The sequence below is a fragment of the Narcine bancroftii genome, chromosome 1, assembly GCF_036971445.1.
Source record: "Narcine bancroftii isolate sNarBan1 chromosome 1, sNarBan1.hap1, whole genome shotgun sequence".
NCBI lineage: Eukaryota > Metazoa > Chordata > Chondrichthyes > Torpediniformes > Narcinidae > Narcine > Narcine bancroftii.
Genome location: NC_091469.1, coordinates 470,120,963 through 470,146,560, shown reverse-complemented (window position 1 = coordinate 470,146,560; position 25,598 = coordinate 470,120,963). Strand labels below are relative to the sequence as shown.

Here is a 25,598-nt window from a genome sequence, read left to right as displayed (position 1 = left end):
TTCATTGTGCTTTGAGATGTTCCAAGGATCCCACTGGTTCGATACAAAAATGACAAAATCCGGGCAGCAAGGAGTCACACCTTAGGATGCTCTTGATTGGCTACAAATCCAACATGATCATCCCCTCAAAACTGATCAGCAAACTCCAAGACCTGGGCCCCACTGTGTAATTGGATCCTGGATTTCCTCATTTCCAGGCCCCAATCAATGCAGATTGGCAAGAACATCCCCACCACAATCTCCATTAGCATCAGAGTGGTCACATACTCAGTCTTTTGCTATGACGGTGCGGTTTAGGACGACAACACGACCATAATATACTGATCTGTAGATGACAGAGGCATTTACGATTGAGATTGTGTACGTAGCCGGAGTCTGTTTCCAATGTCTAAAATTAGAAGCCATAGGTTTAAAGTGACAGGGAGGAGGTTTAAAGAGGATCAGTGTGATACATTTTTTTTGCAGTTGCTGGCATCTGGAATGAACAACCACAGGAGATGGTGGAGTTAAGAAAAGTAACAACATTTTAGAGGCATCTGACTGGTTCTTGATTCAGCAAAAGTATATAGAGATAGGGAATTAATGTAGATAAATAGATTAAAGAGAATCTACAGATGTTGGTGTTGAGTGCAAGACACAAAAGGGTTGGAGAAACTCCGCAGGTCAGGCAGCATCCACTGGAAGCAAAGAATGACCAACATTTTGTGCCGTGGCTCTTCATCATGAATAAGAATAGGCAGATATCTGAATAAAAATTATTAGTATAGATAAATAGATAGTATTGCCATAGTGAGCCGAAAATCCCGTTTCTATGCTCTACAACTCTGTCTCTACGCCAAGCTGTGTTAAATCTGCTCTCCTAACCTCACTATTAATTATTTTCTTTGTTTTCTAGCTGCGACATCTTGTATTTGATCCATTCACGAACAGGAATAGCCTCCTACTTTCGACTCAGTCTTGACACATACTTATTTTATACACTTCTGTTGGAAGTGGAAGGTTGGTGTAGCAGTTAGTGCAACACTATTGCAGTACCAGTGTTCGAATCTGCTGTTGCTTGTAAGGAGGTTGTAATTTCTCCCTGTGACCATCTGGATTTCCTTCCAGTGCTCTGGTTATTTCCCACCCTCAAAAATGTATAGGGGTTGTAGGTTGTGATACACAAAAAATGCAGATGCTGTGGTTGCAGTAAAAGCACAAAAATGCTGGAGAAACTCCACAGGTTTCACAGCGTCTGTAGGGGGCACCCTCCAAAATCTCTGGGACAAAGAGACTTTTTTCCTTTATTTGCCCCTGTACTCCACGGTTTAAAATTTGTAATCAAACAATTCGCGTGTCATTCCAGATTGTATTCAAGGTTATTTTTGGTTGGACCGTGTAGAAATTACATCACTTTTTGTACAGAGCTCCCGCATTTCAGGGCATCATAATATTCAGGACATTTGGCTTCACAGGGGGTGTTGATGAGTACTCAGGTATCTTTTAGTGCTTCGTTGGTGCACGTACAAGAGAGCTAAGCTTGCTTCTAAGTGTTTCATCACCTTTGAAGTATGTAGTTGCCCTTTTTCCACATGAGGACCAGAGTTGTGCCAATGAAAGTCAAGAAAGCTACTGAGGCTGAAAAACAAGAATAAGACTGTAAGAAACATTGTCCAAACATTAGAATTAGCAAAATCAACCATTTGGAAGATCATTAAGAAGAAAGAGCGTACTGGTGATCTCAGTAATCACAAAGTGGCTGGTGGGTCAAGAAAGACCTCCACTACTACTGATGAGAGAAGAATTCTCATCTTTATGAAGAAATATCCCCCAATGTATGTCTGAAGATCAGAAATATTCTTCAGGAGGCAGTTGTGGCTGTGTCTACAGAAGATGTCATGAGGGAGCATGGCTATGTAGATTGACGTGTTTGGGTTGAGCTCTCCATGAAGAGTATTAAATAGTCAGTCAAAACTTGAAACTCAAGGTTTTCTTCATGAAAAATGGATAAACTACCACAAAGAAGCCAAATTAGTAGAGAACAAAGATAGAAAAAGCTCCTATTCAAGCAGGAACATCAGGTGAAAGTCTGAAAGGGAATGGTGCATAAATGGCAACGGGACCAGCAGGACCAGGTAAAACTGGGGGGTCGGATCAAGAATTGAGCATCTTCCTGGAAAAAAATGGAGAATTTGAATAACCGATTCATAAGTATTGAAACGGTGATGAGAGATATGACAGAAAAATGACTGAAATAAAGGACATTGTGAAAGATCTGATGGAGAGAATGGGTCGAGCAGAGATTGAGTGGATGTAAACAGATGAAAAACTTGAGGAAATAAAAGCCAAAAAATGAGAGTCAGATAAACAAGGACTGCTTGACAAAATTGATCGTATGAAGAACTTTAGGCAATAGAAAAATGTCTGAATTATTGGACTGAAGGAAGGAATCAAGGGAAGAGACCCAGTGAACATTTTTCCAAAAATGAATCTCACAAGTGTTGGGAGAAGACAAATGTGGAGAAAAATTGCGTATCGAGAGCTCACTGAACACTCGGACCCAGAAGAGCCAGCGCTCGGAGACCAAGACCAGTTCTGGAGAGGCTTTTAAACTATCGAGAATTCTGGGAGCAGAATAAGCAGAATAATGGCCTGCGCAAGGATGATCATGATAAGGTACTATTTTTTTCAAGACTTTAGCCTAACCTTGATGAAACAAAAAAAAGTTGAAGATGTGAAAAGACAACTACATGCTAAAAACTTGAAAAACTCAATGACTCCCATGACTTTGAGGTTCGAAGTAAGGGAAGGGAACCGGCAATTTTTCAAGACCAATAATGAGGTGAAAGACTTTCTGTGAAGTTTGTAAAAAAAAAAGGAGATTCAGGTTGCCAAGGGAGAAAACTGTGAAAATATTTATAATGGAACTAAGTAAAAGTTGTATTTTAAGATTTTTGTTAAACCGTCTTGTATTTATTGTTTAAAAGTAAAGTGTATAGAAATGCTCACGGAGAGATCAGTAAAAGGAAAACATCTGGGATAAGTGGTAGCAGGGTCTCTGGTCTAAGGGGTAGAATGGTGCCTGGAAAGGAATATCCAAAAAAAGATGGTGCTAAAGGGATGGGTTCTTCTTCCTTGAGACATTCTGTGGGTTTTTTTCCACGGGCTTTGGAGGGTCTATGTTTACGTCACTGTCGGGCAGGGATATTGTGTATTTTTCTTAAAGGGGAAATGATCATTTTATTATTTAAAGAGTCAAAGAGGTTTTACTGTTAAAAGATTATTTAAAAAAAATAATATGGATAGAACATTAAAATTTATTAGTTTTAATGTTAATGAAATTAACAGGTTGATGAAGAGAAAACAAGTCTTGGCATACCTAAAAAGATTAAAGGCAGGTACAGTCTTATACAAGAAACACATCTTACAAAACTGGCACATGCAAAATTAAAAAGTGGATGGGTGGGGAAAGTAATATTGTCTTCATATGGATCAAAAGCAAGAGGTGCAGCAATTTTACTTCATAAAAATATACCAATAATTACAGAAGAGACATTAACCAATCAAGCTGGAAGATTTGTAATGGCACACTACAAAGTTTATGCAGAATCATGCATGTTTATAAACATTTACGCCCCAAATTTGGATGATGAAGTCTTTATGAAGGATGTCCTTTTAAAAACCCAAAGGGAGAAAACAAAATATATGGATTGGAGGAGATTTCAATTTTTGTTTAGATCCAATTTTGAGAACAATAACAAGGGCAAAAGCTGCAAAATCAACATTTATGAAGGATTTAAATTTAATTGATAGATGGAGGCAGCTCAACCCCTTAGAAAAGGGACTATTCATTCAAATCAAGGGCACATGATTCATATACAAGGATTGACCTATTTTTAATTTATGCCCAGTTACAAAGTAGAGTGGTAAAAATTGAATATTTGGCAAGACTTATCAGACCACTCGCCGTTAACATTAACTATTACAATAATGGAAAAGCAAGAAAGTATGTATAGATGGTGCCTTAAGGCTACATTATTAAAGAGGAAGGATTTTTGTGAATTTATGAAGAGACAGATAGAAATATTTTATGAAAATGATCTTCTTTCCACTGATAACAGTTTTCTAATATATGATACACTTAAAGCTTATTTGAAGGTACAAATTATTTCATATACTAAAAATCTTGAGAGGGAATATGCAAGAGATTTAGAAGGTCTAGAGAAGGATGTAACAAAATTGGAAAAAGAATATCAGATATAAGGAACACAAGGAATATTAGAGATATAAAATGTTACAATATAAAACATTACAAACATATAGTATGATAAATGCAATAGAAGCAGAAACTGATACTATTACATACAATAGAAAATAAATAAATATTACATTTAGGCAATACTATATGAAACTATATAAATCAGAATTAGTAGGAGATGAAAGAATTTTAACAAATGTTGAACTTCCTAAACTAGAAGAGAGAGAAAAAGATGATTTAGATGCACCTTTTACAAGAGAAGAAATTGAGAAAGCTTCAGGTACTTTAGAAGCTAATAAGTCCCTGGGGGAAGATGGCTTTCCTCCTGAGTTCTGTAGACAATTTAACGATTTGTTGATGTCTCTTTTGATGACTGTGTTAGACCAGATAAGTGAAGACCTAAACCCTCCTGGAAACATTTTCAACTGCTATAATTACAGTGCTACCAAAGAAAGGTAGAGATCCACTAAAAACCTTATCATAGAGACCAATATCACTTCTGAATGCAGACTATAAAATTATAGCAAAAGGATTACCTAATAGATTGGGTGAGTATTTACCAAAATTAATACATCCAGATCAGGTGGGAATTGTTAAAGGAAGATGTTCTTCAAATAGTCCAAGTAGATTATTCAATATAATACATATGGTAAAAACAAGGTTGAATCCAAACATAACTATTTACTTAGATGTAGAAAAGGGATTTGAATGGTCTTTCTTATATAAAATTCTGGAAAAATTGGTGTTCGTGGAAAATGTATAAATTGAATAAAAACTTTTTATCATAAGACACAAGCTAAAATTATAACTAATAAGACAATGTCATCTATTTTTCCCTTGAGTAGATCGAGTAGACTGGGGTACCCCCTATCACCAGCATTATTTATTCTAGCTATCGAACCTCAGGCAGAGACTATAAGAAGAGATCCAGATAATAAGGGCATTAAAGTTGGACAGGAAGAACATAAAATTAGTTTATTTGCTGATGGCGTGCGATTATTTATGACTGACCCAGCTGGATCACTGATAAGGTTACAAACAATATATAAAATAAATATGGATAAAAGTGAAATAATACCATTGCAAACTTTTGATTATGAAAGATACAAAAAAGGTAGTAGATTTAAATGGAAGAAAGATGGAATAAAATACTTAGGAATAATGACAGATAATAACTTATAGGACTTATACCCCTCTATTAGAAAAAAAATAGAAAATGATTAGATTACAGAAATGGGAAGATCTGCCGATTATATTAATAGGAAGGGTAAATTGAAGGTAAGGCAAGACTGCAGTATTGCTTTCAGTCATTGCTATATGATCGCATATCTTTTGAATGAGAAAGATGGGGACCAAACTTGGCCCTACCTGAAATTAGTGAGATGGAACAAATGATTTTTCTGGGGAACACACCCTAAATTTATATCTAAAATGTACTTTTCTCTCCAAAATGAAAGTGCAAAACCAGGTTTATAGAGTTCGAGAGATGGGAGTCGGATTTAGGAGTTGCAATAATGGAAAGATATTGGTCTGATTAGTGATTGGGTAGCATGACATCAATTATAAATGCAAGATACAGATTAGTACAATATAATTTTCTATACCAATTATACCTCACACCACAGAAATTACACAAATCAAAATCAGAAATATTGGATTTATGTTTTAGATGTGGAATAGAAATAGGAATGGTTGTACTTGCTACGTGGTTGTGTGTGAAGGTGAGGCCTTTTTGGCAGGATATTACAGAAATAAGAACTCCACCCACCTGCCTTTACCCCATAATCCCTTAATTCCTTTTTTTATGTAAAATTCTATCTGAATGAACCTTAAATATGTTGTAGCCTCAACTACTTCCATGGGCAGAGAATTCCATAGATTCACTAATCTAAAATGGATTTTCATCATTTCGGTTTTAAATCTTGAGGCTGTGCCCCTTAGTTTTGGTCTCACCTACCAGTGAAAACAATTTTCCTACCTCTATCTTATCTAACAAGATAACCGGATTGGCCTTCACAGACATGATCCGGAGCTTTATCTTTTGGGCAATTTTATTGAAATAAGTAATAAACTAACTAAATACCAAATTTCATTTGTTAAAGTAGCTTTAGCTGTGGCTAAGAAATGCATTGGGATTACTTGAAAATCTGACACACCTCTACATATAGCACAATGGAAGACAGAGTTGAACAGTTGCATACCTATGCAAAAAAAAAAATCACATATAATCTAAAGAACAAATATGAAGTATTTATAAAAATATGGCAACTATATTTGAAGTATATAGGGGCCCAAATACAATTTTAAAAAATTTCTACTATTATAAAAATATAAATGACCTTGTCAATGAAGACTTCTTTTTTAAAAAATTCAATTGTAAGCCCGACGGTGTACAGATTTATACAGTGAAGGGGATGGGAGGGAAGGGGTTTGTAAGAAAGATTTTTGTGTATATATACATGTACTGAAAATGGAAAATTTTGATAGGTATATTTATGAAAAAAAATTCAAAAACAGACTTCATGAACAGAAATACAGAGGTTACACTGCAAAATGCAAACCACTAGTTGGCCACAGAAACAGGATGGCCAGATTACAGTTTGCCAAGAAGTATTTAAAAGGGCCTGCAGAATTCTTGAAAAAGGTTTTGTGGACAGATGAGAGCAAGATTAACCTTTATCAGAGAGATGGCATGAGCATAGTGTGGAGGCGTAAAGGAACAGCCCAAGATCCTTTATCACCTCATCTATGAAGCATGGTGGGGGTGTTATGGCATAGGCATGTATGGCTGCCACAGGTACCGACACATTTATTTTTATTGATGATGTAACTGCTGATGGGAGTAACAAAATTAATTCTGAGGTGCATAAGAAACATCTTATCTGCTCAAGTTTGAACAAATGCCTCTAAACTCATTGGATGGTGCTTCATCCTACAGCAAGACAATGATCCCAAACATACACTAAAGCACCAAAGTAGTTTTTCAATGCTAAACACTGCAGCCATGTTCAGCTCCGGCTTGATCTTGATCTATATCCAATTTAGTTTGCCTTCTATATGCTGAAGAGAAAGCTTCTGAAACAAGCAGGAGCTGAACATGGCTGCAGTAGATGCCTGGCAGAGCAAGATACTTGGTGATGTCTATGAATCACAGACTTCAAGCAGTCATTGCATGCAAGGCATTTGTGACAAAATATTAAACATGACATACCATTGTTATGTCCCAAATATTACATTGCCCTGAAATGAGGGGCCTATGTATAAAAAGGCTCCAATGGTGGTCATAGCCAAAGGCTGAAGGTGGGAATGAGCTCCCACTGTTGCACAAGTGCTCTTCACGATATGCGTCTTAGCCTCTGACAACCAAGTCCAGCTCCTGGCTGTCACGTCTGGCATAGTTCTTATGCCTGGCGGAGCTGTTCTCACTGACATGAGAAGGGGCAAAGGCGGGGCCACTGGTGGCTTGAAACCAGTTGCTCTTGGCAGATGGGGCTTGTTAACTCATCTAGGAGAAGGAAAACTCCATTTTCAAACCTCCGCTGCCTTATGGCTATACCCGCTCACAGGAAAGGCTTTTGGACTAAACCCTGAGCAAAAATCCAGATTCAGAGTCCTGAAGGCGGCTGACTGCTGCACCCAGCACTGGCATAGCAATTCCTGCGATGCTGCTGGCACCAAACTGTAATGACTTTCGTCGTTTCTTTGGACCTGTCATTAGCGTGGAGCGGTGGGGGTGGGGGGGGGGTCCCTCTGCATGGGCAACAGACTCCATTTCAACTCTGCCCTGACTTGCACCCTGGAGAGGCCACTCCAGCTAATACCAGAGGCACAGTACCCACAGTCGACCATGACCGATGGAGGCCACAGAGAGACAGGGAATGTATAAAAAGTACTTTAATTCTACATAGTCAAAGCAAAATGTGCACAAATAACCTTGAATAAAATCTGGAATGTGCAATTTAATCACACGTGAATTGCTTGATTCCAATTTAAAACTATGGAGCACAGGGACAAATAAAGGTTAAAAGTGTCTTTGTCCCAAACATTATGGAGGCCACTGATTAACCAATATTTGGGGCCTGAGCCTTTCTTCAAAATATGAGCAAAAAACAGACAGGCATCTGAATAAAAAGGCTGGGGAGAAGAGAAGAAAGGGTGGGGGGGGGGGTTAATTGATGTATTTGGGGGGGGCATGGGTATATGGGTGGAAAGGACCCATTATTGTGCTGTGTCTAAAAAAACTCTCTTCTCTAATGAAAATAGTCCCAGGACCCCTTCTCATTCACCTTTTCTGGACCTTCTCCAATGCCTTCACATTCTTCCCATTATATGATAAACAAGATTTAACACAATACTGAAGTTGAATTGGTATTTCATAAAGATTCAGCATTACTTCACTACTTTTAAACCCAAAGCCTCTATTGATAAATCCCAGAATTGTGTGTGCCTCTTTCTCAGTTTTCCCTGCCATCTTCAATGTCGTGCATCCACTTCCACCACCGGCCTCTTGCTCATCCAATCCCTCTGCTCCAGCATCCCTTTATTCCATATTTCCTCTCCTCACTCCAACCAAAATGCATCACCTCACTTTTCTCGGCATTAGAATTCAAATGCCATTTCTAGCACCCTGACTAACCCCTGCTACAATTTATCTCTGTCTTCAGCAATTCACAATTTTGTTGCCATCTTTTCTAAATTAGAAATTGCACTCTCAAGTCTAGTTCATTAATACAGATCAAGTAAAACAACAAGCCTACCAGCACTGTGCTTTTGGCTCTGGTAGAAGAAACAACCATTCAATATGAGTCTCTGTTGCTTTTTGCCAAGCCAGTTTTGTACCCAAACTATCAATGTTCCTTTTAGGTTGTGAGTTTCTTCTTTGGCTTGGCTTCGCGGACGAAGATTTATGGAGGGGGTAAAAAGTCCACGTCAGCTGCAGGCTCGTTTGTGGCTGACCAGTCCGATGCGGGACAGGCAGACACGATTGCAGCGGTTGCAGGGGAAAATTGGTTGGTTGGGGTTGGGTGTTGGGTTTTTCCTCCTTTGCCTTTTGTCAGTGAGGTGGGCTCTGCGGTCTTCTTCAAAGGAGGTTGCTGCCCGCCAAACTGTGAGGCGCCAAGATGCACGGTTTGAGGCGATATCAGCCCACTGGTGGTGGTCAATGTGGCAGGCACCAAGAGATTTCTTTAGGCAGTCCTTGTACCTCTTCTTTGGTGCACCTCTGTCACGGTGGCCAGTGGAGAGCTCGCCATATGAGTTTAAAAGCTGCTGATCAGGCTGTTATGTCACACTTCTAAAAAAAATTCTGGAAGTTCAGGTACATCACCTCGATTATATTTCCCATCCATGATCTTATTAAATATTTCCATTAAATGTGTGAAACAGGATTTGCCTGAAGCAAATCCAGGCTGCCTTGACATAATAAATCTATTTTCTTCCAGGCAATTATTAATCCTGCCCTTGATCAATGCTTCTTAAAGCTGGGGTAAAAGTGACTGGCTTATAATTGCTGGACATATTCTTATTCCACTTTTTGAAAATGGAACTAACATTCCCCACTCTCTAGTCCTCTCAGACCACCCTAGTATTTAAAGAGCTTGGAAAATTATGGCTAGTGCTCCTGTGGGGGAAAAAAACCCCTGTACTTCTATCAAATTTCTGGGATTGCATCCCACCCAATCCTGATGACTTACCCATCTTCAGTTCAACCGGGGTGGCACAGTTAGTATCGCAGTTAGTTAGTGCATTGCTCTTACATTGCCAACGAACCAGGTTTGAATCTATAAGGAGTTTGTACCTTCTCCCTGTGTTTGTGTGGGTTTCCTCCCAGTGCTCCAGTTTACTCCCACCCTTCAAAATGCATGGGAGTTGTAGGTTAATTGAAGTATTTGGGTGGAACAGGCTCATGGGCTGGAAGGCTGCATATCTAAATTTAAAAAAAAAACAACTTTTCAATTCAAGTTTTCTAATAGATCAGCTAAATTTTCTAAGATAAATCACTCAGGAGATTTGGGGTCCAGGAGACTTTGACCAAACTGGGAAAAAGAAAAGACAAATTAGTTTTCAGTAAAAGAGAAGACGGACAAGGGATGTGTAGAAGAAAGGAAATACCTCTGATATGTTGAGACCAAATGGCTTCTATGGGAGCAATTAGCAGCAGATTAAGCTTTTTTCCTTTGTGCAATGTCCATATCACCATATACAGCACAGAACAGGCCAGTTTGGCCCTACTAGTCCACGCCAGAACAAATCCCCACCCTCCTCGTCCCACTGACCAGCATACCCCTCCAATCCTCTTCCCTCCATGTAATTATCCAGTCTTTCCTTAAATGTAAATAATGTCCCTGCTTCAACCACCTCTGCCGGAAGCTTATTCCACATCCCAACCACCCTTTGCGTGAAGCAATTTCCCCTTATGCTCCCCTTATAATTCTCCCCCCTGCAATCTCAAACCATGGCCTCCGGTTTGAATATCCCCCACTCTTAATTAAAAAAGCCTATCCACGTTGACTCTCTCTGACCCTTTTAAAATCTTGAACACCTCCATCATATCCCCCCTCAATCTTCTACGCTCCAGAGAAAAAAAGCCCCAGGCTGCTCAACCTTTCTCTGTCACTCAAACACTGACATCTTGTCAACGTTCTCGTGAACCTTCTCTGCACTGTCTTGATTTTGTTTATCACAATGTGTTGTAAGTGGTGAGTTGTGGGACATGCCAGAAAGCCAGATTACACAAGGTGAATAAGAAAATTTGACCAGTTCCAATACAGACAGAAAGAGTGAGCTACCTAGAGTTGGAACATTCGATAGTGAGTCCCAGATAAATAGTTTTGTTTTCTGATACCTCGATGCAATTTGTAAGGTATCCACTGTTTCACTTAATATTTTAGAAGAATCCTCTTCCCTGGTGAAGACAATTGCTCAGTGTTGAGCATATTCATGACTTAACTGAAAGAATCAAGTCATAATAATAATTATTATTAATAATAATTTATTTTCAATACAGTAGAAGGCAATTCTGGCCATGCCACTTAACTACAGCCACTGAGGCTACTAACCCCAAATGTTATGGAGGATGGGAGAAAACTGGAACACTCAGGGAAAACCCACACAGGTCTCTACGAATAAACAGAGATTTGAGCCGAGGTCATTGGCGTTGTAATAGCATTGCGCTAACTGTGCCACGATGGTGACCGAGAAGGGAAGTGAATGAAGTACTGGATCAGCCATAGTTTCACTGTATGAAACAACTGGCTCAAGGACCCAGCCTCCCCTGCTTCTATTTTGTAAGAAGAAAAACATACACAATTTTTAATTAATTTTGCCAACATTTTACACACCACTAACCAAAGATTGGAACATGCACATACCATGAAAGTAGAATCTGAAATGGCATAAATAAGACATGCAACAATAACAAAAATAACCTTATTTTAAAATAAATTGTATCTTGAAATATTTATGTGAAGTAAATACAATCCAGACAAATTAAATGGCTTTTACAGCCAGGCAGTTTGCAGAACTGATTATGAATTAGTATGCCATTAAGAAAGGAAAAAAATAAAATATTTCAGAATAATTTATAGCAAGCCTAGATTATAAATTGTCATCAGTCCAACTGATTTTCCTTGACTGTGGGAGAGAGGTCTGTCAGCATCCCAGCCTGTGGAGCAAGCTGAAGCACTGAAGTCAAGTGTGGGATTTCTGTGTTAAACTACGCAGATGTCTCTCAAGGGAGGCTTTCAGTTCTATTGTGGACTATTAGCTGTCACTAAATTTTCAAAATCCGTGAAATGGCATTTGCAAAATGGTTCCTGTCAAAGCAACAGATGTTGTGGAAATTTTGAAAAGTGAGCCACAGCCTAGTCATGAAAGGGGGGAATAAGTGATATTACACACTCCCTACCCCACCACCCTTCCAACTCTTCACTACAGTGACTGGTTTTTGGAAAAAAGTATTTCCAAATCTGATATGAAAAACTTGGATATGGCAGCGTTCCCATAAACCTACTGCCCTTGTCCTTCCTCCTTATTGATCCTATGGACACGATTATAATTGGTTAGTAGGGTAAATACAAAAAGGGTATTTCCCCTTGTGTGCAAATATTGGACCAAGGGGCGAAAAAAAGGGCCGACCATTTAAAACAAAGGAGGAATTTGGAGACACAGGAGGATGGTGGACTGAGAGAATCCTCAACGATGCACAAGTACTTCCACTACTAGCAGGTTCCCCCATATCTAATATTTTAAATCCATGTATACATTCTATTTTCAGCACATCTTTGCCATTAACACCCAACATACATCATGTAAATGCTATCCTCTTCCAGCAAGTCACGCACAATCCTGAATTTAAAGTACATCACCATCTCCTGATCATTACTAGATCTCGATTGTAAAGCTCCCCATCTCACGGTACTGTAGGGTGGTAAGAAAGGAAATACAGTACAATCCTTGGTATCTGGAATTTGAGCAACCGGCAAAAAAAAAAATCAAGGAAAATAAATAAGAATAAAATAATAGGTAAAAAAAAAAGTAAGTTTAAAATTGTAAAAGTAAATGCTCTCGGAAGTAACATATAAACCTTTGATGAAGATGGGAGCAAATATAAAGCCAGCGGAGTGCCTTGGTCGTGCTTGGCTTGTGGCAGCTCTTTGAATAAAGCTGCATGAAACAGCAATGGCGTCACCTCGGATGAAGAGCTGGTTGATGCCTTATCTCCTTATCCCTGCTTATTAAGAGTCACCCTGCTCAGAGGCTTTATCTGTAAACTTTTGGGGGAAGAGGGCTTAATTACCTATAATGGCATTGTGTGTCTTTCCATATGGGGGGAGGAACCTGCGCAAACACCGATGGTTGAATTTTTCAAAGAATGTGACTGAAATTAAGGTGCTTTAAATTTTATATTTAAATTTCATCCCTAACGTCGAAGTACTCGAGATGGCAGAGGTCGGCAGCATCGAGTCCACGCTGCTGAAGATCCAGCTGCGCTGGATGGGTCACGTCTCCAGAATGGAGGACCATCGCCTTCCCAAGATCGTGTTATATGGCGAGCTCTCCACTGGCCACCGTGACAGAGGTGCACCAAAGAAAAGGTACAAGGACTGCCTAAAGAAATCTCTTGGTGCCTGCCACATTGACCACCACCAGTGGGCTGATAACGCCTCAAACCGTGCATCTTGGCGCCTCACAGTTTGGCGGGCAGCAACCTCCTTTGAAGAAGACCGCAGAGCCCACCTCACTGACAAAAGGCAAAGGAGGAAAAACCCAACACCCAACCCCAACCCACCAATTTTCCCCTGCAGCCGCTGCAACCGTGTCTGCCTGTCCCGCATCGGACTTGTCAGCCACAAACGAGCCTGCAGCTGACGTGGACTTTTACCCCCTCCATAAATCTTCGTCCGCGAAGCCAAGCCAAAGAAATTTTATATATTTATGCAAGTGAAATTTGTGTAAGTACAGTGTGGTATTTTTGCCTATTAAACTGCTTTATTCTTAATGCAGGCAAATTAGTTGGGTATTGTAAGAGTAACTCTGAAGCAACTGGAATCCGGCATCTACCAATCCCCATTGGTGCAGGATACCAGCGTCTACAGTTTTATATATAAAACTATATAAAAATGGAACTGCTCTGATAAAAGGTCATTGTCCAGAAATGTTAACATTACTTTTCACTCATATGAAGATGCCTGATCTGCTGAAGGTTTCCAGGTTGGGTTTCTTCCACTGGTGTGGTTAGTCTGAGTACAGGTAGTCTGCCTTTCATAACCTAGTCCTAGACCTTATGCTGTGTATGTGTGTTGTGCAAAAACTTTCAAGTTCAGTTTATTCTCACATGTACCAGATGCAGTAAATAGAGGTTGTTTTGCAAAGCAACCAAGTGGACATTGCATCCATAGCACAACAAGTAAGCTACAGTACAAACATGCAGAGTTACAGAGTGAGATCTGTTTAGGGAAGGCTAAGCAGAAGATGTGAGACGATTGAATGAGGAGACATCAAAAGCTGACAAGCTGTTTACCAAGCAGTGGGCATGACTTCTGTTAATAAATTCCCAGCCTCAAACAACCACTTATTTACTTCCTCAGAAGAAGAAAACTTATATCAGAGGGTAGCAAGGTTTGCGTAGCAGCTGCACAATGCTGTTACAGCATCAAGGATCAGGACAAGGGTTTGAATCCTAAGCTGTCTGTAAGGAGTTTGTACACTCTCCCCATGTCTGCGTGGGTTTCCTCTGGGTGCTCTGGTTTCCTCCCACCATTCAAAACATACTGGGGCTGTAGGTTAATTGGGCAGCATTTTAAATTTAGATATTGCCATTTATGCTACTTCTGATAACTGGATGAAAATGTCACGGACTAATTAATGTAGCAGTTAGAAGTACTTTATACATTCTTAGTTCCATTTTCTTTTCTTTTATTCATGTAAAGGAGGCAGGCAGAGCTGGCAAGATCAGCTTCACTGCCCATTGTGAATTGCTTTTGGGAAGATGTGCTGAGCCGCAACCCTGAACCACTGTACTGGATCAGAGTGAAGATGCTCCCGATCCTGGCCCAGCAATAATCAAGAATACATTTCCACATCTGAATGCCTGTGACCTGAGGAACCTGGATATGATGCCGTTCCCTTGCCCTTTCTCCTTCTTCATCCTACTGATACAAATTAAATTCTGTTGTGGGCTTGGTAGGGCAAACGCAAAAAGGGAATTTCCCCTTGCGTAAGAATTTTGAACCAAGAAGGATTTATGTCAGAATAAGGGGTTGCCTGTTTAAAATGGAGATGAAGAGGCACTTGGAGTCTGCAGATGCTGGAATCTAGAGCAAACAACGAGACGCTGTGAGGACTCAGCAGGCCAGTCGGCTTCATTGGAGAAATATGGTCAGTCAATGTTTGGTCCTGACCTGAAACATTGACATCATTTTTTTTCTCCACAGAGACCATCTGAATCCCTCCAGCTTCTTAATCTTAATCTCTGGGTAGTTAAAGGGAGGGCCAGCGTTTTGGGTTGAGACTGAGTTATGACTGGTAGTGCCAAGGGGGATAGCCAGGGTAAAAAGATGAATAGGAGGAAAAACAAATGACCTGGCAAGCCAAGTAAGGAGGAGCTAATGGGCAAATGGTGGAGGAGGGAAGGGTGGAGCTAGCAATAGAATCTGCGAGGTGGTAAGTGGAGACAACAAAGAGCTGCAGATGAATAAATCTGATCAGGAAGGAAAGTGATGAGTGGAACCAGATATGGGAGGGACAGTGGGCAAGTGGCAACAGTTAGGAAAGGGAATGGAGAACCCCAGTAGTCAAGTCAAGTTTATTGTCATCTGATTATACAATGACAACCCAATGAAACAGCAGACACACAACCAGACATAACACTTATACTGTATGCAGGGAAAATATTTTGTCTATAACAATAAATAAATATCGCTTCATGAATATGAGGGTCTTGGATAGTTAGTGGTCGTTCAGCATTTTCACTACCCGTGGGAAGAAGCTGTTCCTCAGCCTGGTCATGCTGGCTCTGATCCTCCTGTATCTCTTTCCCGAAAGGAGCATCTGAAAGATGCTGAATGCAGGGTGTAAGAGGTCCTCAATGATTTTGCACACCCTCTTCAGGCCACAATCCTGGTAGAGATCATGTCGATGAGGGGGGGGGAGGTGGGATGTGGTGCTGGGGGGGTGGGACGGAGACTCCAGTGATCCTCTCTGTCACTCTTATGGACCTGTAGATAGACCTCCAATCTATTTCACTGCACCAGCCACACCACACGGCTAGGATGCTCAGGATAGAGCTCTTATAGAAGATTGACATAATGGTGGCCAGTAGCCTTGTTTAATTGTGTGGGTGACAGGCAAATTAAACTAAGTGGGGGAGGAGAAAGAAACTGGGTTACAGGGTGTAGGAGTGGGGAAATGGAAAGATGGGTTTGTATGAGAGAACCTGGATAGATCAGGAAAGAGAAAGGGACACAGAAAATTTATTTCATCAAAGAATCACAATTGTTTTGAATTCTTTACCTTGTTGAGCCATGGAGGCTGAATTATTGAATATATAAAAGACAAAGCCAAAGCAAATTTTGCAAAAAAGCGAGGGCCAAGAGTCATATGGACAGACAGGGATGTGGAACTGTGGCCTAGAATCAGATGAATCATGGAGTTATTGAATGGCAAGGTAGGGATGAGGCTCAGACGGTATGCTCTGACATTTTTTATATCTTACCCATAGTGTACTTTTGGGAGATGCTTTCAGCAAACATTGGGATTTGGTGCAGATGGCACACACTCTAGCTATATGTACAGTGGCTGTTTTGTCTGGAATGTTATTGAGTGTCTTGCATGTGATTCAAATGCACTCATCAATGCAATTGGAGAGAAGCTCCATCACACTCCTGACATCACTTATAGTGTCTTCGCAGAGTTGAGAGATGAGTTTATTGCCACAGAATACTCATTCTGGGACTTTCTCATTCAGGCACAACATTTATATAGTTGAATCAATTTATCTTCAGGTCAACAAAAACGTGCAGGACATTGATGATGGGTGACTTTATAATGGTAATGCCATCGATGACATCGGGATTCAGATTGACTCTAGTTCAAGATGGCCTTAATTTGGCAGTTCTGCTCTGAAAATGGTACTTATTAGCTATGGCTGGTTGTTGACTAGGTCCTGTTGTCTTCAGACATGGATTATTTCATTTTCTGACGAGTTGCAAATAGAAATGAGTGAATATTCCCACTTCTGACATGGTGGAAAGAAGGCAATTGATGAAGCAGTTGAAGATTGTTGAGCCTTAGAGACTACCCTGATGAACTCCTACAACCATGTCCTGTTGCTGAGACCTTAGATGACTACAACTATTGTCCTTTCTATTAATCTTTTCAAATTAATGTCCTTAAACCAGTTTTATCAAAGCTCCCTGATGCCACACTTGGTCAAATGTTGCCTTGATGTTAGCAGCAGGCCCTCCGATTTCACCTCTGGTATTTAACTCTTTGTTTCAAGGCTAAGATACCTGCTGGAAGACACGTGGAAATTCTGAACTTACTGATAGATTTGGAAATGTAAAGCACATTAGAGCTTCTATTTCCTCAGAAATCTGAGGAAATTTGGCCTGTCCCCTGATCCATTTATCATCATCTACACATGCCCCATTGAAAGCATCCTACCAGGGTGCATCACTATGAGAACTGCTCTGCCCAAGACTGCAAGAAATTGTAGAGAGTTGTGACCATGGCTCAGGCTCTCTTCTCCCGGCGAATCACTCCATCGCACTCACTGCCTTGGAAAAGCAGCCAACTTATTAAAAGATTCGTCCCCTCCTGGCAACACACTTTTCACCCTACTCCTGTCACAAAGAAGATTCACAAGGATGCGATCACTTAACACCAGATTTGAGGAGAGTCTCTTTTCCGCTGTAATCAGAATTTGAATGAACCTTGGAAGAGTAAAAGCATGCTGCCTTTGCTCCGTACCAACTAATCTCTCTTTGTAACTCTGCACTCTGTACTTTTCTGCATCTCACTTATACTATGCATGAGATGTCCTTCTGGTCTGCTCACCAAACAACCTTCATCATATACCAATAAACTTGAACTTGGCTGGACTCCTTATGGAATACAAGGCACACAATGAATTTCATGCAATTCCATCTCCATCACCCCAAGCTCCAATTTTTCTGGGAATTTCTCAGATCCTGTATTAGACCAGGCCTGAAATGTTAATAGTATTGATCAGAATGATGGCAATAAATGAATTAGTGGGCACAAAAGGAGTTAACCAGGAAAATAGACAGATAGTCTGATTGTAGTGTGCAAACCTCTTGCCCGTTGGCCTGTGCACCACCCTCCGGCCCTTCTTCCCTCTCCTCCCCTCACCATTTTATTCAGGTGTTCACTTGCTTTTTTGTTCAAACCTTAATGAAAAGCTCAGGCGCAAAACATTGACTATATCTCTTTGCTTCCTATAGTGACCTGTGACCTGCTAAATTTCTCCAGCACGTTTGTATATTGGGCCACACAAGGTGCATGGCGAAGGAGAACATCAAGGGAACTTCATTAAAGCAAGCAGGCTTGCAGAGGTCTTGCAATTCTAAACACAGCACCTGCTGGCATTTCACCTGATTGCTTTTTAATTTTAAAACTAAAATCTGTCATTTAATGGAGATTTTGATGGAGGCAACATATATGCATGTCAAAAACTAGTTTTGATTTTTAAGACATTATAGGTTGCACAATTCTCTTCCAATATTTTTGGAAGTATTTCAAGCTATTTACAAGTGGAGAGGGCTTTTAAACAATAGGAGTTTGGTCTGACTGTCCATCTGTCAATCCTCGTGTGGGCCTTGGTCTATATTGTCGCACACAATTGGTGCTTCCTGTAACAACTCTGCAAGGGGACTGGATATCGCAGGCTTGCGCCAAGGAAGGCTGTGGCCCTGACAGAGAAAGGCAACAGATTTGAATGGATTTCCTAACCAGCAAGATTCAACGCATGCCTTGTGAGCTTGTCCTGCCAACAGGACAGGATGCATCTAAGGACAGTGATGTTGGAGACTGGGACTGTGCCTGATAGTTGGTAAAAACAAGTCAATCAAGTTGCTTCTCCTAAATTAAGTTAAGCTTATTATCATCCGATTGTACAAGTACAACCCGATGAAACAGCGTTCTCCAGTCCTCGGTGCAAAACATGCAGACACACAACCAGACATAACACATATACAGACAAACATAACATTCACAAGAGAAGTATTCATATATACAAATAAATAAATCTTTTCTTTTCTTTGGCTTGGCTTCGCGGACGAAGATTTATGGAGGGGGTAAATGTCCACGTCAGCAGCGGGCTCGTTTGTGGCTGACAAGTCCGATGCGGGACAGGCAGACACGGTTGCAGCGGTTGCAGGGGAAAATTGGTTGGTTGGGGTTGGGTTTTTCCTCCTTTGCCTTTTGTCAGTGAGGTGGGCTCTGCGGTCTTCTTCAAAGGAGGTTGCTGCCCGCCAAACTGTGAGGCGCCAAGATGCACGGTTTGAGGCGATATCAGCCCACTGGTGGTGGTCAATGTGGCAGGCACCAAGAGATTTCTTTAGGCAGTCCTTGTACCTCTTCTTTGGTGCACCTCTGTCACGGTGGCCAGTGGAGAGCTCGCCATATAACACGATCTTGGGAAGGCGATGGTCCTCCATTCTGGAGACGTGACCCACCCAGCGCAGCTGGATCTTCAGCAGTGTGGACTCGATGATGTGAGAATCTGAGAGTCTTGGATGGTGAGTGTGAGCAGTCCCTTTGGTTATTCAGCATCCTCACTGCCTCGGAGAGGAAACTTTTCCTAAGTCTGGAGGTGCTGCTTCTGATATTCCTGTTTCTCCTTCCCAATGGGAGTAGCTGAAAGATGCTGAGTGCAGGGTGGTAGGGGTCCAAAAACGATTTTGCACACCCTCTGCAGACAACAATCCCGGTAGATCACGTCAATGAGGGGGAGGAAGGGAAAATCCAGTGATCCTCTCTGCCACTAACCTCCGATTCATTTCTCTGCAGCCACAGCACTAGCTGTGATGCAGCCAGTCAGGACACTTTCGACAGAGCTCCTGTAGAAGTTTGACATGATGGTGGCCGATAGCCTTGTCCGCTTCATTCTTCCCAGGGGCAGCACCCAAATTATAGTGACTTTGAATAATCAAAGGTGGAGCACACTCAACCTAATGAGTCCATGTGAGATTTCTGTGAAGAAATTCCGTCAATCTCATTCTTCTTCTTCTTCTGGAACTTATTCTCTGTCACATGCCGAATAATTTATGTTTGAGTCTTTTGCTACCTAATTACACCAAGAGGCAACTTACAGCAGCTAGCACGAGCAAGCATTCGGGACAAATCCCCCCTCCCCCTCACCTACTAATTTTAAACAGTAGCCTATACCTCCACATTTCCATCACCTATTTCTTCCCCTCCCCCCAATTCTACCACTCACCCACTCCAGGGAGCAATTTACAGTGGACAATTAACCTGTTGACCTGGATGCTTTTGGGATGTGGGGGGAAACAAGAGACTTGGGGGAAACCCATGCGGTCTCAGAGAGAATGTTCAAATCCACACTGACAGCACCAAAGGTCAGGATTGAATGCAGGTCACTAAAGCTGAGAGGCAGCGGCGCTGCCTGGGTGGCTTGCTGAACCTCGACAGTGAGCGGTTCATTGAACTTTATTCTTCTCGCATTCGTTGCTATGTTTGAGTACCACAGACTGGTTTGCAGAGCTATTTCAAGGAGCAGATTATTTGCCAATCCGACTGCTCTGGTCCTGAGCCAAGGTTAGTCCGAACCAGGTAAAGAATGGCAGATTTTCTTCTTTAAAAGGACGTCAAATGAAACTGATGTGATTTTTATCAATTTGATCACCATTAGTCACAAAGGCTTTTTATTCCAAATTATAGGTAGTTAACTGAATTTAAGTTCCCCAGGTCCTTTGGGAGGACTTAAATCTACGCTTTCTAATTGTTAGCCCAGTCATCTTAGCTATTAGTCCATCAAACCAATAAATGCGGTTTCACAAAAGTCCTAGCTCTGTGGATCATGAATCAGTAATCTTTAGTGTTTTTTAAAACAGCAGTGTCAGAAAAAATGTGAAGAATTCAACATAAATTAACATAATTACTCATCTTGTGATCGTTTACACTGCACGCCTTAAGTTCCTGTGCACGTTAGCCCGGTGCTTTTACTGGGAGCAACGTGAACTGTGTTATCAGCCTGACTTGACGCTAAATTCATGAGGTGAGTTTTGTGGTATGATTTAGACTGCAGCTTCCCCCGAAAAGTAGTAGGGGTCCTGCAGGATAAATTGCAGTGCAGGAAGTGACCGCGTAATGGCAAGTTTCATTGATGGTTGATTGCGCCATTACATGCCTGCAGTCTGAAAACCATAATTGACAACACATTTGAAGAGACAAGCGTAGGTTCCTCACAAATAAATAGCCGTAACCTAGCCTAGTAAAGGTAGCATTGAAATGTAAGTTCTGTAGGTAACAGAACATTCTGTCTCTGTAGGGGTGGCTCCATATTGACCACCGTCAATTTTGCCAGTACTGTAATGTTTGTTAACATCAGCTAATGGGTTTCAAAGGTGATCAAAAGCTGAGAAGTAAGCCTAGTTCTCTTGGATCTGCACCAACCAAGCAATTAAACATACCTGAGTACCTGCAAATACCTGTGAAGCCAAATGATCCAAATATTATGGTGCCCTGAAATGAGGGGACTATTAATAAAAAGTGCTATAATTTCTACATAGTCATACAAAAACATATACAATTATCATTGAATAAAATCTGGAATGTGCACTTTAATGTGGATTGATTGATTACTAATTTAAAATTGTGGAGCACAGGGGCAAATAAAGTGCCTTTGTCCCAAACATTAGAGAGGGCACTTTAACCAAGTCCATGCCATGATTTTGTACCCCATGCAATCTGCATGGCTCCACTAACCTACAGGACGAGCTGAAGCCTGGAGCTGATTCACATAGTGAAGTCATTTGTGAGTGTAACTGGGCCTCAGGCAATAGATCCTGAGGCCCTGTTTCTAAAACACCTTGATGGCCTTTTGACAGCTTGTGTTCACAGAGGCTTTTTCAATTGTTTCTAAATGTCTCAGATTTAAAATTGAATTTTAAAAACAGTATATTAAAAATATAAAGTAATTCAGAACACATTTGGCGTTCCCACTCGGCTCCAAGTTTGGAAGCTCTGCTGTATTCAGGAACATACAGGAACAGGAATAGGCTCTTCCGCCCACAATTTTTGGACTGAACACAATGTTCAGATTGAACTAAAACTTCTTTGCTTGCACATGGTACACATCCCTCTATTCCTTGTATATTAACGTGTCTCTCTAGAAGCCTCAAACACTGTGGTATCTGCTCCCATTGTGTATGCTTGGCAGGCCATTCCAGGTACCTTTTACTTTGTGTAAAAAAAATCCTATCCTAGCACATGCCCCTTCCCTCCCTCAACTTAAATGCATACAGTTTATAATTTGACACTTTTACTCTGGGAAAAAAATATTTTATCTATTACATCTATGCCTATCATAATTTATAATCTTTTATCACACACGTCAAACTCTGGCCCACGGGTCAAATTTGGCCCGCGATATAATCATATTTGGCCCGCAAGATCATTTCAAAAATGTATTAGAGGTGACCCGCCCTGCAGCGAGAGCAGATGCTGTTTTTTGGTAATGTCACCCCCATCATCCTCCCCCTTCATTGCACATCCTTCCCCATTGTAACACGAGAAATTGTAACACGAGAAGTCTGTCGATGTCATCAGCCGGCAAGCCGGTTGGAAGGATCCCCACACAACCAGTCACTTCTCCCACCTGTCGAGCGGTGCGGCGGACTGGCGAGCGCCTGTGATTTCCTGTCGGTGCGACGGGCATGGCAGGCACCCGGGCAGTGCGGGCCCCCGGGCAGCGCGAGCCCCGCGCGACTGGCACCGGACAGCCCTTCCACAGCGCGAGCGCACTTATCCCGGTCACCATGGCCTTCAGCGCTTGCACCCGCGCGGACCCCAGGGACGGCTGGTTCGGCCCTGCACGTGAAGAGAGAGATGGTGGCTGTCTGCAAAGGCTAATCGGCAGTGCGCTGGGCCTGAGTGGGTGGGTAAGCAGGGGTGGGCAGAGGGTGTAGGTGAGGAGTAATGGGCAGGGGAAGTTATGGTGGTGCGAGGGGCAGTTAGAGGGAGGGATGAGTAGAAGGAGGGGTGGATAGGGAAGAGGTAAAAGGGGAGGGGCAGGGCAAGTAGGGGAGGGGTGATTAGAGGGTGAGAGACGGGTAGAGGGAGGAACAGGTTGAGGGGAGAGGCAGTAGAGGGGCATGTATAGGATGGGGTGGGTAGAGGGCAGAGCGAGTGGAGTGAGGGGTGAGTAGAGGTTGGGTAAAGGACTGGTCAGGTAGAGGGATGCGGGGCCGAGGGTGAATAGAGGCCTAGAGCCTGAGGAGTGAGCAGGAAATGCTGAGTCCTGATGCAGGCCAAAATGGACACAGCCTGTGAATGCTGACTACATCTCCACAGGGACCAAATATGTTTCCCTCAGGTCAAGCAAAGGGTGAACTTGAGCTACCTACTCCTGACCTGTAACATTATCCTCCTAAAGTTATATCCTAAAGTTTAACATTACATATGTTGAAAGAAGAGAAAACATGCAGATGTTGTTGAAAATTTTCAATAAAGATTTAGTTCGGCCCTCGACTTAGTCCAAGTTTTTAATTTTGGCCCTCCGTGAATTTGAGTTTGACACCCCTGTTCTATCAGGTCACCCCTCAGCCTCCGATACTGCAGAGAAAACAACCCAAGTTTGCCCAACTCTCCCCATAGCTCATACCCTCTAATCCAGAGAGCATCCTCATAAATCTCTGTGGTACCCCTTTCAAAGCCTCCACATCCTTCCTGAAATAGAACAACCAGAATTGCACACAATACTCCAAGTGCAACCAAACCAAAGTTTTATAGAGCTTCAACTTGATGGCCTTACTCTTATACTCGAAGCCTTGACCAATGAAGACAAGCGTGCCATACATCTGCCTTATTTATCACCCCATCTACTTGTGTGGCCACTGTCAAGGAACTCTGGACATTGACCCCCAGATCCCACTGCACATCAATGCTTTGAAGAGGCCTGCTATTAACTGCATACTTTTCCCTTACATTTGACCTCTCAAAGTGCAACACCACTTATTTGTCCAGTTTTCTGTCCATCTGCCATTTCTCTACCTTTCTGGATTGGCCTACCATGAGGCGCAATTGTGTGGTGCAGGTCAAAGTGCTTTTCTAAAGTCTACGTAGACTACCCTTATCTTCCCCACCTTCTCAAAAAAATTGAGTCAAATTTCTAAGACATGACCTGCCCCACACAATGCTCCGGCTCTCCCTAATCTGACCATGCCACGTAAATCCTTTCCCTAAATTTACTCTTGAGTAGCTTCTAAACCACTATTTTTTTTTTGGTTATCACTGGTTTATCATTTCCTCAGTCATTATTCACACATAAATTACCAATGTTATCTCAGAATTAGAATTTATTGTCATGAACAAGTCACGAAATTTGGTGTTTGGAGTTTTGTAGCAGTGTCACAGTGGAACCTTACAACAATGAATTAAAAAAATAGTTCATGAAAAGGTAAGGCAGAGTCTTTAAATATTCTGGAATCAGGAATCAAACTGGCAAACAAACAGGTATGCTGGTGTAATAATGTGACGTTTCGGAGATCTGGTTTGAATCATGTGATATGACTGATACATGGTGTGCAGTAAATGTAGGATGCTGTGTTTACAGCTCTGAACTATAGCTTATAGCTTGCAGCAATACAAGGAGCGATGCAGGCACCACATGGTTAATTACTAAAAGGGCTATTGATCTGGAGAGTTGAGTTTGAATCCCATCAGAGCAGCAGAGAAATTTAAATTCATCACTAAATCTATTTTTCAAATGGCCAGTGCTGGTAATGATCGTGATGAACCCGTCAGACTGGTGTAAAGGTCTGTTTCATTAGCGTCCTCCAGGGAAGGACTAGGGAATGCACTATCTTTGTTCAGCCTAGCCCATGTGGTTCCAGAGCCCTGGCCCTCCCTCTGCCACTGCTGAGCCAGTCTCTCAGTTCAGGATCAATAGGGATGAATAGTAAATACTGACAGTACTGCCCGCGTCCTGAGAGTAAAACAACTGAAAGTGTCATAATCAAGTCCACGCAGCGTTACCAGGCAGTGAATACAAGATTTGTTGGTGGTCCCTTGTTAATTTTAAAGAGGGCAAGTGTTAGGTGCAGGTAGAATCTGGGGGTCTTGATGTGAATGTGAGGAGAGTAAAATGGGATTAATGGCTAGCATGGACTTGATGGGCCAAGGCCCCCATTTCCCTGCTGCACGATCCTGTTATGTTGTGACCACTGCAATGTAGAAATGTAGATCTAAGTCTAACCATAAAGAAAACCAAAACATGATCCCATTGCATTGTCATCATTTACGTGATGTGATGGTGCAGGAATCTTTCCATTTCCCAGGAGCCATGATGATGGATGGGTTTGAAAGGACTCTCACTGATTTTAATTTTAATTTTTTTTAAAACGTAGACTTGCAGCACGTTAACCGGCCTTCCAGCTCAGGAGCCCATGCCACCCAAATGTCCCAATAAACCTACATTTTGAAGGTTAATGAAGGGCAGGAGGACATTGGAGCACCAGGAAAAAATACATGCAAACACGGGGAAGGATGTACATACAGACAGTGGCGGATTCAAAAGCGTCACTGGCACTGTAGCAGTGTGATGCTAACTGCTACCCACCTCCAGCTTCCCAACCACCAAATTTCAGCCCCTACTTTA

The 25,598-nt window shown here is 41.7% G+C and overlaps 1 protein-coding gene across 1 annotated transcript in view; it reads right to left on the bottom strand.

Moving 5' to 3' along the window:
- The window catches only part of ptprn2 (protein tyrosine phosphatase receptor type N2), a 1,138,884-nt gene that overhangs the window by 190,865 nt on the left and 922,421 nt on the right, over positions 1-25,598 (bottom strand). The window lies entirely within an intron of this gene.